General features: G+C 35.9%; 1 long non-coding RNA gene across 1 annotated transcript in view; it reads right to left on the reverse strand.

The window, feature by feature from the left end:
- Positions 1-3,396: 3,396 nt before the first annotated feature.
- LOC141577507 (uncharacterized) overlaps positions 3,397-15,415 on the reverse strand; it is a 251,657-nt gene continuing 239,638 nt past the window's right edge. The window contains exon 3 of the long non-coding RNA XR_012506590.1: positions 3,397-4,323. This is a non-coding gene — a long non-coding RNA (uncharacterized LOC141577507). The remainder of the gene's footprint in view (positions 4,324-15,415) is intronic.

A 15,415-nucleotide genomic window follows, 5' to 3' on the forward strand; every position in this document is an offset into this window, starting at 1 on the left:
CTTTTTCTTTTATTTTTCACCGTATCTCAGTTACTTCATAATAAATGAAAAGAAAAATTATAATGTATAGAAAATTGAATTGATTACTAGATTTTTAATGTGAGATGGCTGCTTCCCAACATTCAGATCTGAGCTCAACTGTTTCTTCCTATTCGAAGTCTTCCCTGGTTACTGAAGTTGATAGACGCTCCCAACCCCCGACAAACACACACACACACACACACACACACACACACAGGTAACACTCTGTGGAGATAACTAGTAGCACCCCATGAACACAATACTTAATACCCATTCCCCTGTGTAGCCCTGTCCCATATTGACTGAACTCTGCTGTCTGACTTGCATAGGCCAATGAGACAAATCTGATGCAAGAAGAGGTTTAACAAGCGCTGCACATTGGGAGTTATCCTCTTTTTGTATTGTGATCATCATGTGATGAAGCCCTGGCAAACCCTTGAAGAGGCCCACTCAAAGCTAACTTCTAGATATGTGAATGAAACCATCCTGAACTTCCAGCCACTGCCAAGCCATTAGATAAGTATAACTGAATAAATGACCACAGATGAAACCAAACAAAAACCCAGTCCAAACTGTCAATTCAGAAAATTATAAGTGAGTAAGTAAGAGTAATTTTAAACCACTAAGTTTTAATGTGGTTTGATGAATAGCAGTACATAATTGATATGCTCTCTATCACATTGCTTAGATTTTTTTTTTCATAGCAACAATTACTATCTGGAAATGCCAAGTTTATTAATGTATTTATTTATTTACTTTGTTTATTGACTGAATCTTTTTAGTCTAGTAAAAGCTCTATAATATGAGAAATCTTATCTATTTGATTCACTGTTCTATCCCCATGGCCTAGAATATTTAGGGCACATTTTAGACATTCAAGCAATATTGTAACTTATTTTAAATAAATAAATGAATGAATAAAAGTACCTTTTTCCAAAGGATTCCTGGTAATTTATTTCCATGGAAGAGAACTTCCACTGACACACACTCCTATCCCTCAACTCCAGTGGATATTTAAAATACAGAACAGGCGTGATATTCCAGAACTCAGAGTTATAAAAAAATTTAACTTGAAGATATTAAATATAATGTATATTGCACACATGATATGACAGATAGTATGTTACATGTATTATGTAAGAATGACAATATATACTGATTTAAAAAATGACATAAGAAAAGTGAACAAGCAACATGCTACCAAATAATATTCAAAGGCCTTTAATTCATTTATACTGGGTTAAGATAGAGGACAAACCTAAGTATATTTTTCCTGCTGAATTCTGTGAGTAAATCTGATTAAGTTTTTGCCTCACTTTATATCCCAGGATTATCAAAGGTTGTTATAAAGGTCTTTGTAAAGTCCCAATAAATAGGATCATTCTAAATTACCTGAGCTTTGATTAGATTAAAAATTAGACTTAAATAAATTGTAGCAGGTGGAGGCCAAATTATCAAGGATTTAACTTTTTTTTTTTTAAACAGAGGCACTGGGGATTGAACCCCGGACCTTGTATATGCTAAGCATGCACTCTACCATTAAGCTATTACCCTCCCTGCTTGAGGATTTAACTTCTATGTGAGCAAAAGGGATTTGTTTTATACAAAAAACTGCCAGAATTTTTCATATTTATCTGTATGACATACCCAACAAACACATACAAACACATCTGAACACATAAGCACATGCCATGTTCATGTGTTTTGCAGAGTAAGATTTGTGGTCTAAAATAACCGAAGAAAATCCCTTCTCCCAGTACTTAGTTACTCCCAATAGGAAAAATGAAGAAATTGAGCAAAGCATGTTTAATTTATTTCCTTAAACAGGGAATCAGATGTCATTCAAAATACTCTGGGCAGAAAGGGACAGAGAGAGGGCAGTCACCTCAAACTATTTGATCTCCCTTCCTATGTCAAAAAAAACTAGGCATAAAGAGAAAAAGATCTCTTTTATTCAGTTGTTTTCCTTTGGAAATATTTAGTTTACTGTCAAATAGGAATGGAATGATGCTAACTATCCGTGACAGTAATTTTGCCCCTACCTTCATAAGGTCAAACTGAATTAAATCAAAGGCCTCTTTGCACCCACGACTGAAAATTCACCCATTTGTTCATTACTCAATACAAATCCTCTCCTTTAATCAAATTTGTAAGGAGAAATGATCAAATATCAAATGCTATTGCGAATTCAAGTCTAATAATGTTAATTTTCGAAGGAATTAAAGTCCAAAATAAAAGTACTTGACCCTTGTCAGTTATATTCCAAATAAATTAAATTATAAAATTCACCTTCACCTATTTACTTACAGTTTTGAGTCTGAGCTAGAGGAGTTCCCCGCACATGAGTAGAGCAGGGTCACTCAGCAGTTACACACAGAGAGAAAGCAAGAACGGGGATCATTTCTCAGGATCTCAGAAACTGTGTTGTCCCAATACCAAATCCCTAGTGAGTCTCACTTTTAAGGGTTATAGTGAGTTACTCAGACACACAAAATTATTAAAGTCTAGATCTGCACACCTACATTTAGGAAACAAGACAATCTCCAGATTCTAGAGCAGGTATCTCAGGAAAAATTATATTCTCAGAATCCAGTTCTAACTTTAACTACAGTTTCATCAGGATGCCAAACAGTCTTATTTGTCTACAAATCCATGACTTAATCTGTGCACTTAAACACAACTGGGAGAAACCTCTCAGCACATTTTATTATTATGCATTTACCAGAACGTGCTAGGCCGGCGGGGAAGGGAATGTCTATCTATTCTGAGTATCTTTTTTTAAGAAAATGGTACTTGGTACATTACTGATTTTTTTTCAAAATTAAAAAAAAAATGCTGGGAGTTTTGATCATCTATTCTATATTAAAGTTTTTATATGGTCTTTTTTGAGCTCTTTGATTTTTGCATTTCAATATTGCTTTTCTGGTGAGCCCTGCCTGGTGAACATGGCCACCGTATCTGTGTGCTGACGTTTCTAGCCCTGTGCCGTGGTTTCTTCAGAGTATTTTATAATTTTACATATACATCAGCAATTTATGAAAGTACCTATTTCCACACAGCTCTGCTAATAGAGTAGGTCATCACACATTGGATTTAAAAAAATAATTGATTAAACACCAGTAATATGAAGTTGCATTTCTTTAATGCATAAGAGTAAAGATCTTTTTTATATATCAAAGTGCCTTTTGTATTACTATTTTCTGTGAAATGTCTGTTCATAGTTTTCTATAATTATTATCAATATTTTTTTCTTTTTAAATTTCATAAGCACTGTAGGTTATGGGACTTAGCACTTTGTGATTTAAACGGCAAGTACTTTTGCCTCTGTTTTCAATTTTTGTTATTGTTGTTGTCATTACTATTACCCCAGGGGGTTTAAAAATATTTTTAGTAGGATATCGTTTATATACAATAAAATTCAGACTTTTCAGTATAAAATTCTGTATTTTGATAAATGCATACAAACATGCAACTATTACAATCAAGGTAGAGAAGAGTTTGATCATCCTTCACGTGGACAGTTTAAGGTGTCTTATGCACTTTAAGTAGGAATATGATTATATTCCCAAATTACTAAGGTCAAAATATCCTCTCTACATTCTAACATCTGAGCTCAAACACCACATCTTAGCCTGTCAGTCTCACTAAGTTTTATTATTTTCCACAAATAACACCTTTTTTATTTGTTTCTCATATTTGTAATCCATGAACTACTACATGTGTTGTTTTAGGGGAATATAACCTTTCAACAGTCCTGATTCCCAAGGGGTGGTCTACTGTCACTATCACATCTACAAATGTGTAGTAGTCTCTCACTCAAGTCTGCCACAACTATGACTTTGTGGAGATACAGTGGGTAAATAAAAGATGTCTCTTTCCTCCATATTTTGCATGCACGTTCATTCTAAGACTGACTTACCAACCTTTCACTTGTGAAAAAAAGTAACCCTAGCAAGATGAGTCAGGAAAAATACTTCCTCTCACATGATATTTTGAGTGATTGAGATTTTTTTCTTCTTCTTCTTTTTTTTTTTTTATGATTTGCACATACTTTCAGTGAATTTACTTAGGAATTTTGAAACCAAGTTCATGAACTGTTAGGGTTTTCCATTGTCCTGGTGAAAGCTTGTTTTCTCAAAACATCCTTACCTGCCAATAGGTCCACTTACCCAGTGTTGTGAGACAAAGGTGCAGACCAGGAGTCAAATGGCCAAGGCAAGGTGTTCAGTTGCGATTGTCATCGGAAAAATCTAAGTAGTAGAGGAGAAGCAAAGTCTGAAGTGTCAGGATCCAGAAGTTCGTCTGTTGAAAATTATAACAGAAGTTTCAGGTGGTAAGAATAACATTCTATTTTTCTAGATTTTTATTTTATTTATGGGTTTTATGATATGTTTCATTTCTAATTTATGGTGATTTATTTATCATTCTAAATTAATCATTCCCCAGTGTAATTAATTTTGAATTTTAAAAGTAAAATCTGAATATCCCTTTGATATGGTCTAAATGTTTGTGTCCTGCTAAAATTCATATGTGGAAATCATAACCCCCAAGGTGATGGTATTAGAACATGGGCCTTTGGGAGGTGATTAGGTCATCAGGGTTGAGTCCTCATGAATGGGATTAATGTCTTTACAAAAGAGTCCCAGAGAGATCCCTTGTACCTTTTGCCTTGTAAAGACACAAGCAAGAAGGCACAAGTCTATGAACAGGAAGTGAGCTCTCTGCCAGCACCCTGACCTTGGACTTCCCAGCATCCAGAATGTGAGAAATGTTCTGTGTTGTTTATAAGCCACCCAGTCTATGGTATTTTGTTACAGCAGCCCAAACGGATTAGGATACTAATTACTCTAATATCAACATCTGTTCCAATTTCCACCTGCCAGGAAGAAAGTCATAGCCTGCTTTTTTTTTTCACTCTCTTGAGGACGTCCTTTGCCATAATTCTTTAGTCATTTGTTTCCATGCTATTCTGTGGGCTGTAATAATAACTTTAACATTTTTGTATCACTTCCTGTATGCATTGTGCTCTTCTAGGCTCAATTCATTCTCTTGAGATAAGTACCATTTTTATCACCATTTTACAGATCAGAAAACAGAGAACAGAGTGCGTTCAATCAATATCTAAGTCGAGTTATGTGGTTGGTTGAGGCCAAATGTCTTGGCGCTTAATCACTGCATTAGCCTGGGAATTTGAGCCGAATATAAAAACTGTAACTCCAAGTTGTCAATTTACTGTTTTATGCCCTTTATATTTGTATTAAACATCAAAAATGTCCTTTCTTCCTTCCCTCTTTTTCTTTTACCAATATCATCTCAAAACTACAAAGAATAATGTATACAGAAGTGTTCTATTGAATAATACCTTGTCAAAACTTTGTCTTGAAAGTATCTCATATATCACTTAATATAATGGAAGATATTAGAGACAGAAAAGATCTTAGCATGTACATAATGATAGAAAATATGATAACAAATATGAATCCAGATTTTGAAGCAATTAGCAGGTCAGGATACCTACTAGGAAATAAATATTTCATTGTAACAACAGAATGGATTTAGGGGATTTGGTTCCTTCACCCAACTTGTCAGAAAATAATGAGATATAATGCTTCATAAATTATAAAACAAGCACTGGTTTCAGAATGACATGAGTTTTGAAATGCTTTTGTGGAATGCATGTAGTCATGAATAGCCCTTTGTCATCATTTGTTAATCAAAACTAGGGTTGTAGTCAAATCAGCTTAGTGTGTGGCAAGCTGCCACTGAAACTCTTTTTTATTGCCCTCCTTCTGACTAGACAATACCCACTACAGTACATCTCAGTAACACCAAGAACAGGGTTAATATATTTGACCCATATTTGAATCACCTCGTGTTGAGTCTACATATCCTCTGATTCATTAATATCTAACATAATACTGAAAATGCAAAGCAAGATGGAACTATGAAGAAATGTTGATTTTTTTTATTTCCATACCACATATTGATTTCTTTTTTTATAGAAGTATAGTCAGTTTACAATGTTGTGTCAATTTCTGGTGTGCAGCATAATGTTTCAGTCCTATATATACATAAATATATTCATTTTATATTATTTTAAATTATAGGTAACTACAAGATATTGAATATGGTTCCCTGTGCTATACAGTAGAAATTTGTTGTTTACCTATTTTATATATAGTAGTTAGTATCTGAAAATCTCAAACTCCCAATCTATCCCTTCCCACACCTTTTCTCCCCAGGTAACCATAAATTTGTTTTCTATGTCTGTGAGTCTATTTCTGTTTTGTAAATAAGTTCATTTTGGTCTTTCTTCTTCTCCTTCTTCTTCTTCTTTTTTGATTCCACATATGAATGATATCATATGGTATTTTTCTTTCTCTTCCTGGCTTACTTTACTTAGAATGACAATCTCTAGTCCATCCATGTTGCTGCAAATGGCATTATTTTATTCTTTTTATGGCTGAGTAGTACTCCATTATATAGATATACCACAGCTTCTTTATCCAATAATCTGTCGATGGACATTTAGGTTGTTTCCATGTCTTGGCTATTGTATATAGTGCTGCTATGAACACTGGGGTGCATGTTTCTTTTTGAACTTGAGTTCCCTCTGAATATATGCCCAGGAGTAAGATTGCTGGATCATATAGTAAGTCCGTTTTTAGTTTTTTGAGGAATCTTCATACTGTTTCCCATAATGGCTATAACAAACTACATTCCCACCAGCAGTGTATGAGGGTTCTCTTTTCTCTACACCCTCTCTAGCATTTATCGTTTGTGGATTTTTGAATGATGGTCATTTTGAATGATGGTGTGAGGTGATATCCTGTTGTCATTTTGATCTGCATTTCTCTAATAATTAGAAATATTAACATTTTTTCATGTGCCTGTTGGCCATCTGTGTGTCTTTACTGGAGAATTGCTTGTTTAGATCTTCTGCCCATTTCCAAAACCACATATTTGAAACGGTTCTCTGAAAAGGCTCTATAGAGTATACTTTAGGCTTGATAATATTAATAAAGACAGTGGCCAATTTCTTATTTGGCTAGACTAAGGAAATAAGTCAGGTATAATAATTTACTTTTGAATAACACTTTGAGGGTTGTCAGCTGTTTCACAGATTATATTTTATTTATACTTATTATAAATATCTGATGTGCTATACATAGATTTGTTATCTCCTAAGTATCATTTTATAGCTGGGAAAACGGAAATTTGGAGATGTTTGAAGCTATGCCCATGGACTTATGCCTAGCTCCTTATAGGGAGGAGCTCTCTCTAACTCTCTGCCTCTGTCTCCATGTCTCTCTCTCCCTTTCTCTCCCTCTCTATGTATATATATATTTTTTGATAGGGTATAGCTTCAGGTACTTTAGCTTTCATTACAGAAGCTTGTTGTTTTAGCCGTCCTTCTAGCTTGTAAATATTTTAGAAATACTGTTGTTACAGAGATTTTTAAAAAACAGTTTTCAATTGTCTAGTGGATGAGATTTTACTGTTTGCTCTCTTGTATTAGATTTTACGAGAGTTTTTTTGGGAGATTATTCTTTTAATGGCATAAAAATTTAGAACATCTTTCTTTGTCACTTGTCATACCTTAACAATGCAATGGAAGCCCACTCATGTGAAAATTATATAAATTTAAGCATATTTTATATCTGATTTGGTACATGTCATACAATCACTGTGATGTATTTGGATATAACTTCCAGGGAATATCTGATGTAGCTGCATGTCTTTTCTGGATATGTTTTTAGCTTTGAAATATTATCATTGCTTTTATTTTTGTGGTGGCCTCATTTGTTTGCTTAGCGTTAATGAAAATAGTCCATATTAGCTTAACACTTTTATCATTACTATAAAAAATATGAGGGCAGCTCCCATGTAAATTACATAAGATATCAACTCCTTATATATGTATATAAATAAATATTGCATATTATTTTATTAATATGCATACATTTACTAAAAGTAATGCATGCTCATCATAATGAATGAGAGTCACACGTCAATTCTTCACTCATAAATGCCCAATATTAAGCAGGCAATCCTCACTTTCCATGGTGTTGCAGTGGTCCTAAAAAAGACCATGTAGGTTTCACGCATAGGGATCTTACTGAGAAAAATTATGACGATTTTGTGACCTTTATAATTTTTAAACAGAACATTAAAACTCTTATTGTTAGTTATAAATACATATGGAATAAAAATAATAAAACTAATAATCATTCAATACATTATTATTTAAAATATTAGAAACTGAGAAAAAAGTATTTAATTTCTTTGCAAAACACCCATCAAGACTTCTTTGTACAGTGTTTGCCTTCACTGTTTGATATGCTGTGGATATGGAATGAGGAACTTTCTTGAATCTTGGCCAAGTATATTCTTTCTAAATTTGGATCAGTTTCCAACTTTGATTTTTTGTGTTTCAATGTTGTGCAATATCTCCAAGAGTGCGTTTAATGTGAAGGTTTTGTTTTTGTTTTTGTTTTCCCTGGTGTCACTTCCTCTGGGACATCTTTATCCTTTTCATTACAACTCACTTCTGTCTGTAAGTTTGCCTTCAGTAAGTTTCTCTGTATTCTTATTTGGAATACCTTAAATGACAGCAGTGTCAACATTCCAATGCTCAGTTATTTCTTCTCTAACTCCTTTCATATCTGATTCAGACTTTACTACCAGAGCTATCGCTTTTCATTTCTCTGTGCACTTTCATCTTTGTTGGCCCGTGTCCTCCCTGACTATTCACTTTTGTACAATATCATGTGGTTTATTACTGAGAGACAAGGAAACATAACTAAATGCTTTATGTTTGTGCATAAACCAAATAACAGATGTGCAGACTTTGAAAGAAGTGACATGTCTGTCATTATAATGTATATCTGTTTTGACATAATGACTTTTGGACTAAAGAACTCGCAGCAAAATTTGTTCTTCATGGAATTTCACAGTTAATACACTGTGGTAACAGAAATTTGATTTTTTTGTTGTTGTTGGGAGACTGGTGTTATTTAACTAAATCACAAAACCCCTATAACAGAGATCCACCACCTGTGTCAGGACCATGAAAACTGAGGTCTGTCTGTATTAAGGTTTTGACATATTCTTCTGTATGCATGTTCTGCCCAAATGAAGTTGTGATTCTGCATATAGTTTCTACACAGATTCCCAAAAGCATACATTGTGCCAAATTTCCCTCTGGAAAGGCATACCTATTTACATTTTTTTAAAAATTACATGAGTATAAGATATTGAACATTTCCCCCAAGATCATCCATTTGTTAGGCAAGTGCTATCTAGTTTAATTTATTTAAAAAAACAGTTCAAGTTTACTGATAAAACACAATCTATAAAATATTCAGTTGGTTGAGGAAAAAGCATATGTTTCTTTTTTTTCTCCCAAACCAATATATTTCAACCTACTAAAGAGTAAAAATACCTCCCCTTTGATAGGTACAACTAATTTCTTCCCTGAGATAAAATTATTTTTCATTCTGGACATGTTTCCAACATATATTATTTCCCAACATAAAGGTGTAAAATATTAGTAAACAGAAACCTAATTAAATAGAGTCAGGAGACTAGAAGGGGGAGCTCTCACACCCTGCTACTTACTGGAGGAGCTCAACAAGTAGAAAGACTCTTTTCCTGCTAAAGACTCAGTCAGGGAAAAGCCATGGACTCTGTTTACTGTAGCCTCTCAACTTTTCTTCCTCTCTATAAGGTATTCACCTTCCCTTGCTGTGCAGGGACTGGCAAGAGGCTTCATGGCTACAGACCCTGAATTGCAATTTTTTGCTGATCCCCAATAGACCAGTCTTTGTTTAAGACATACATGGCAGTCTGTTGGCTTCAGGTCAAGATATCGGTGCCTGTAAGGAGACCAAAGAAGACCCCTGACGGCCCCAGGGCTGGTGAGCAATAGGTACAGTGCCCACAATTGAGTTCAGTGTCACTCACTGCTTTCTTGTTGACCCCGGAGTTTGGAGGTACGTATTTTCTCTGGATCTGAGCTCACACCCTCTTTGTGTTTGAAGCTTCTAGGTTTCATTCAAGATCTACTTTAACATTCCCTCTTTCTGGGTAAGGCCTTTTTCTGTATATGAGCACCAGTTTGGCACTTTGGTATGATTTTGAGATCAGACTGTTTTAGCTGAAGCTGGCTGAAAATACCTTCAGTTCATTCCTTCTGGAACAGGGGCTGCTTCACCAAAATCGTGCTGGTTTTTCAGCCTTTGGCCTATTCATTTGTAAGGGGCTGTTCCCTGGACTGACCTGGCTCTGACAGGACCAAGCTGGCTCCTTAAAACCAACTGAGATTAGCTTACAAACTGTTTGAATTGGGCTGTTTGTGCTGTAAAACGGTTGAGCTCTGTTTCCTCTGGAAAAAGCCTCTGAGAAGCAGGATCCCAGTTACCTAAGTATTTTGAGGGCACCCCTGCCCCTTGCAAAGGGACTCCTGACAATTTTATGTTTAAAATCATGGCCCTTCCTCATGCTTAGTTTTAAGTAAATGAACTGATCTGATAAAAGGCAGTTTGGGATATCAACAGCCATTAGGGGGAGCTTTTGAAATCCCCAAACTAATTTTCTTAATACCAGGTTGGATAATAGCTCAAAATTTTCCATAACTGAGTGGAATGCTTATTTCACTTGGTATTTTGAGGCTTCCTAATGTTACCAGGAGTCTAAAATTGCCTCACTGTAAATTGATTTTAAGATGAATAAGTAAACAAAGGATTAAAGAAAGATAAAAGGCTCTCTTATCTAGAGACATCACCCAAAGAAGGTGTGAGCTCAGATCCAGAGGAAATACGAATCTCCAATGAACTCTACGTGTATTCATGGGCTAAACTGGGATGTTTCCCTTCCTGTAAACAAGACCAGGATGAAATGAGAAACTGTTCACTCCAGATTTAGTTAATCTGTCAATCCAGCTTTTTCTCAGTCTAGATGAGACACCTCAAGGGAAGACTGCCAAAATTCTTTATCTTCAACTCCAGCAAATGAAGGCTCCTAAACAAAACCGAGACAGGAGGCAAGGAGGCAGGGCACAGCCATTGAAAGAATGATGGCGGAAGATTCAACTCCCAGTAGACCTTGAGCTTCAATATACACTCATTGAAATACAACAGCATGCTAAATGGTACTCCCACAGGTGCCATGACAGTTTCAAGGCTGACCATGAAAAGTCAAAAAGTGGGTGATCGCCCAGTTCCTGGGAATCCCAGCACATGAAACTACCAAACCCATTAAAACTAGCAATCCCCACACCTCGGGGCCAATCGTATTCGTATTCTTCCTAGCCAGCCCCACGCTGAGGCCTCTGCTCTCCCTTCTGAGTAAGATGGCCCAAATTCTGCCTATGGAATTTGTATCTCCTTGGCCTTTCTCTTGCCTTTTAAGACAGCCTGTATCTGTCTATGGAATGTGTATCTACTTTTGCTTTAACCACCCCCACGCTTCCTGGCTTCTCCGGCCTTCTGGGATGGCCTATACTCTGTCTACGGAGTATGCATCTCTCTGAACAAAACTACTTTTACGCAACAATGGCTTGATCTTGGATTCTTCCCTGCACGAAGCCAAGGACCCTCAGTTGATGGGTCATGTCCCGGGGACTCATCCGAGACCTGGGACATGGTCATCCTGTCATGCCCCACTTTTCCTGTATCAAAACCAAACCCTCCTAGTTTCTGCTATTATTGCAAAGAGCCAGGACATTGGAAATGAGACTGTTACAAATTTAAGCACCTTAGAGGCTTTCAACCCTCTAACCAGCCTTTCCAACATCCTCCCAATTCTCAGTGATGGGCTCAAAGGAGCTGCAGGAGCTCTTCCCAATCTTCGCTCTTAATTGAAGAGACATTTCTCCAGATTGGGGTTGAATGTCTTCCAGTCCTAATTAACACCCAGAGGCACTTTCTGGGGCTCAACCTCACTACTATAAAACAGCCCCTACCTCAAATTCCTAAAAACCGTTCAAAGAGTGAGGATCTCTAATGAAACTCTAGAGTTCCTGATTGGAACCTATTACCTTTTGTTAAGGCCTTTTGAGAAATACATACCTTTTTCTCTTTAGTTCCTCTGCTCTTATCCATTTATTAGGCTGAGACTTCTTACAGAAGTATTATGTTGGAATGTCTCCGAAAGGGGGAAAATAATTCCAGAAATTGCAGTAGTCATCAAAGTAACCAACCAGGTGAATTAAATGACCATTTGACATCTTTTATTCATTCCTCCCCTAATGATAACTAGAGCTAATTCTGGAAATACTGATCATTTTTCCATATTGAATCAGCTACCACTTTCCTTATGCACAAAATCTCTAACTCATGTTGGCAAAATTCACAATGCACCTCCCATCAAGATACAAATAGACCCCTCAAAACCTCTTCCCAGAATTTAATCAATACTGTATAAGTAAAGAAGCCCCTCAAGGCATGAAGCTCATTATAGAATATTATAAGGCCTAAGGTTTTATTGTCCCTTGTACTAGCCCCTGTAACACATCTTAAGAGAAAATCTTTTACTGGTGAGATAACCTAAGAGCCAAGGTGGAGGTTTGTCCAGGACCTCTGAGAAATAAACAACATTTTTATCCCTGGACACCCTGTGGTTACTAATATCCATTCCCTCCAAAAGTAAATTATTTATTGTAATTGATTCATGCAGTGTATTCTTTAGTATTCCAGTTAATGAAGGTAGGCAACACTTTTTTTGCCTTCACTTGGTAAGAAAAATAATTCACCTGGACAGTAATGCCTCAGGGTTTTACTGAGAGTCCTTCTTCTTTCTCATAAATCTTAAAGGATCTGGATGATATAAAGTTCCTAAGAGGTTCTACTTTGTTGTAGTACATGAATGATTTGTATCTTTGCTCTCCGTCTGCCTCTACACAGGAAGACAACTTGCTAAAGCTTTTACCCTTAAGGAAACACAGGGTCTCCAAAGAAAGATTACAGTTTGCCCAAACCCAGGTTTGATATTTATGGCGTCTAATGTCAGAACCACAGCTACCTCTAGATCCAGACAGACTTCACAGTGTCTGAAATTTCCCAAAACCCCAAATTAACCACAAGCTATGAGGTTCTCTCAGGCTAATTGGTTATTCCTGAAATTAGATTCCAGTGTCTCTCTTATGGCCAAACATCCATATGCTGTACTCAACAATAACGACCTTGACCCAATTTTATGGGAAGAACTGGGTAATATAGGGTTCAAGGCCTTAAAGGAGTGTTTGATGAATCCACCTGACCTTGGCCATCCCAACGACCAGATTACCTTTTTTTTTCCTTTTTACATATAAAAAGGAAGGGAATGCCTTTGGAGTACTTACCCCTAAACACAGGGTCCACCATCGAGCCACAGGATATTATAGACAGAAACTGGATTCTGTGGCATGGGAATGTATTCCTTGCTTTAGAGCCATTATGGCCACTGCCCTTTTGGTTAAGGCCACTGAGAAAATCCTTGTGGGATCCTTCTTATTTTTGTGCCTCATGCAGTTGAAACTTTCCTGAATTTTGATCACATCCAACGTTTCTCACTCAGCCCCTACATCTGCTATGAAATCCCTTTGATAACTGCTTCTCACATAACTCTTTCATATTGTAATAACCTTAACCCAACTGCTCTTCTCTCTATGATGGACAAAGTTTCTCATGACTGCCCAACACTGATAGACCACTTACTTACTTCTCCTGATGATCTACAGGAAATTCTATTGGGTAACATTGACTTCTCATGGTTGACTGATGATTCTTATTTAAAAAGTGACAATGCCAAATATTGAGATGGGTACACCTTTACAACACCTTTGTATGTTGTTAACGCAACATCTTTACCTATGGCCACTTTGGCTAAACAGGCTAAATAATATACTCTTACAGGGGTTTGTACTTTAACCAAGGACAAAACTGCCAATATTTATCTTGATAGTAGATATGCTTTTGGAGTAGCTAATGATTTTGGAATGTAGTGGAGGCAACATATCTTTCTTACTTCCAGTGGAAATACAATTCAAAATGGCCCCAATATTCAGGAATTATTCAATGCAATACTTTAACTTGTCACTCTAGCTATTATTAACATTCTTGGATATTCTAAATTTCACTCTTTGGAGGCTAAGGAAAATCACCTTGCTGATATTTCCTCAGGAATGTTGCTTTTTTTTTTTTTTTAATTGTTAACAACACTGTATGTATATTTGAAAGTTGTTAAGAGAGTGGATTTTTTTTTCATTTTCATATTATTTGTCATTTAAGATTATTACAAGATACTGAATACATGGAAAAAAAACTGTTTTAAAATCTATTTTGATATATAATGGTTAACATTTGCAAATCTCAAACTTGCAAATTTATCCCTTCTCACCCTCTTTCCCCCAGTAACCATGATTTTTCACTATGTCTGTGAGTCTGTTTCTGTTTTGATTTGCATTTCTCTGATATTTAGTGATATTGAGTATTTTTTCACGTGCCTATTGGCCATTTGTATGTCTTCATTGGAGAATTGCTTGTTTAGGTCTTCTACCCTTTTCTGGATTGTGTTGTTTTTTGTTGTTGTTGTTGTTATTAAGCTTTATGAGCTGTTTATATATTCTGGAAATTAAACCTTTGTCAGTTACAATTAAATGCTTAGTAATAAATCTGACCAAAGAGGTGGGACTTATACATGGAAAACTACAAAACATTGATTAAGGAAATTAAAGATGACTTAAAGAAATGGAAAGCTATCCCATGCTCTTGGAATGGAAGAATCAATATTGTTAAAAAAAAAAAAAGGCCATACTGCCCAAGGCAATCTACAGACTTTATGCCATCTCTATCAAATTACCCAGGACATTTTTCACAGAACTAGAACAAATAATCCTAAAATTTATATAGAATCACAAAAGACCCAGTATTGCCAAAGCAATACTGAAGAAAATGAATAAAGCTGAGGAATAACCCTCCCAGACTTCAGACAATACTATAGAGCTACAGTAATCAAAACAGTGTGGTACTGGCACAAAAACAGACATACGGATCAATGGAACAGAATAAAGAGCCCAGAAATAAACTCACAGACTTATAGTCAATTAATCTTCAACCAAGGAGACAAGAAGATATAATGGAGAAAAGAGTCTCTTCAGCAAGTGGTGTTGGCAAAGCTGGACAGCAGCATGTAAATCAATGAAGTTAGAACACTCCCTCACACCATACACAAAAATTAACTAAAAATGTCTTAAAGATTTAAATGTAAGACAAGACACAATAAACCTCCTAGAAGAAAACATAGACAAAACATTCTCTGACATGAATCTTAGCAATGTTCTCCTAGGGCAGTCTACACAGGCAACAGAAATAAAAGGAATGTTGCTTTTAAAGGGACTAAGAGCAGCCAAATC

This window comes from Camelus bactrianus, chromosome 1, assembly GCF_048773025.1.
Source record: "Camelus bactrianus isolate YW-2024 breed Bactrian camel chromosome 1, ASM4877302v1, whole genome shotgun sequence".
NCBI lineage: Eukaryota > Metazoa > Chordata > Mammalia > Artiodactyla > Camelidae > Camelus > Camelus bactrianus.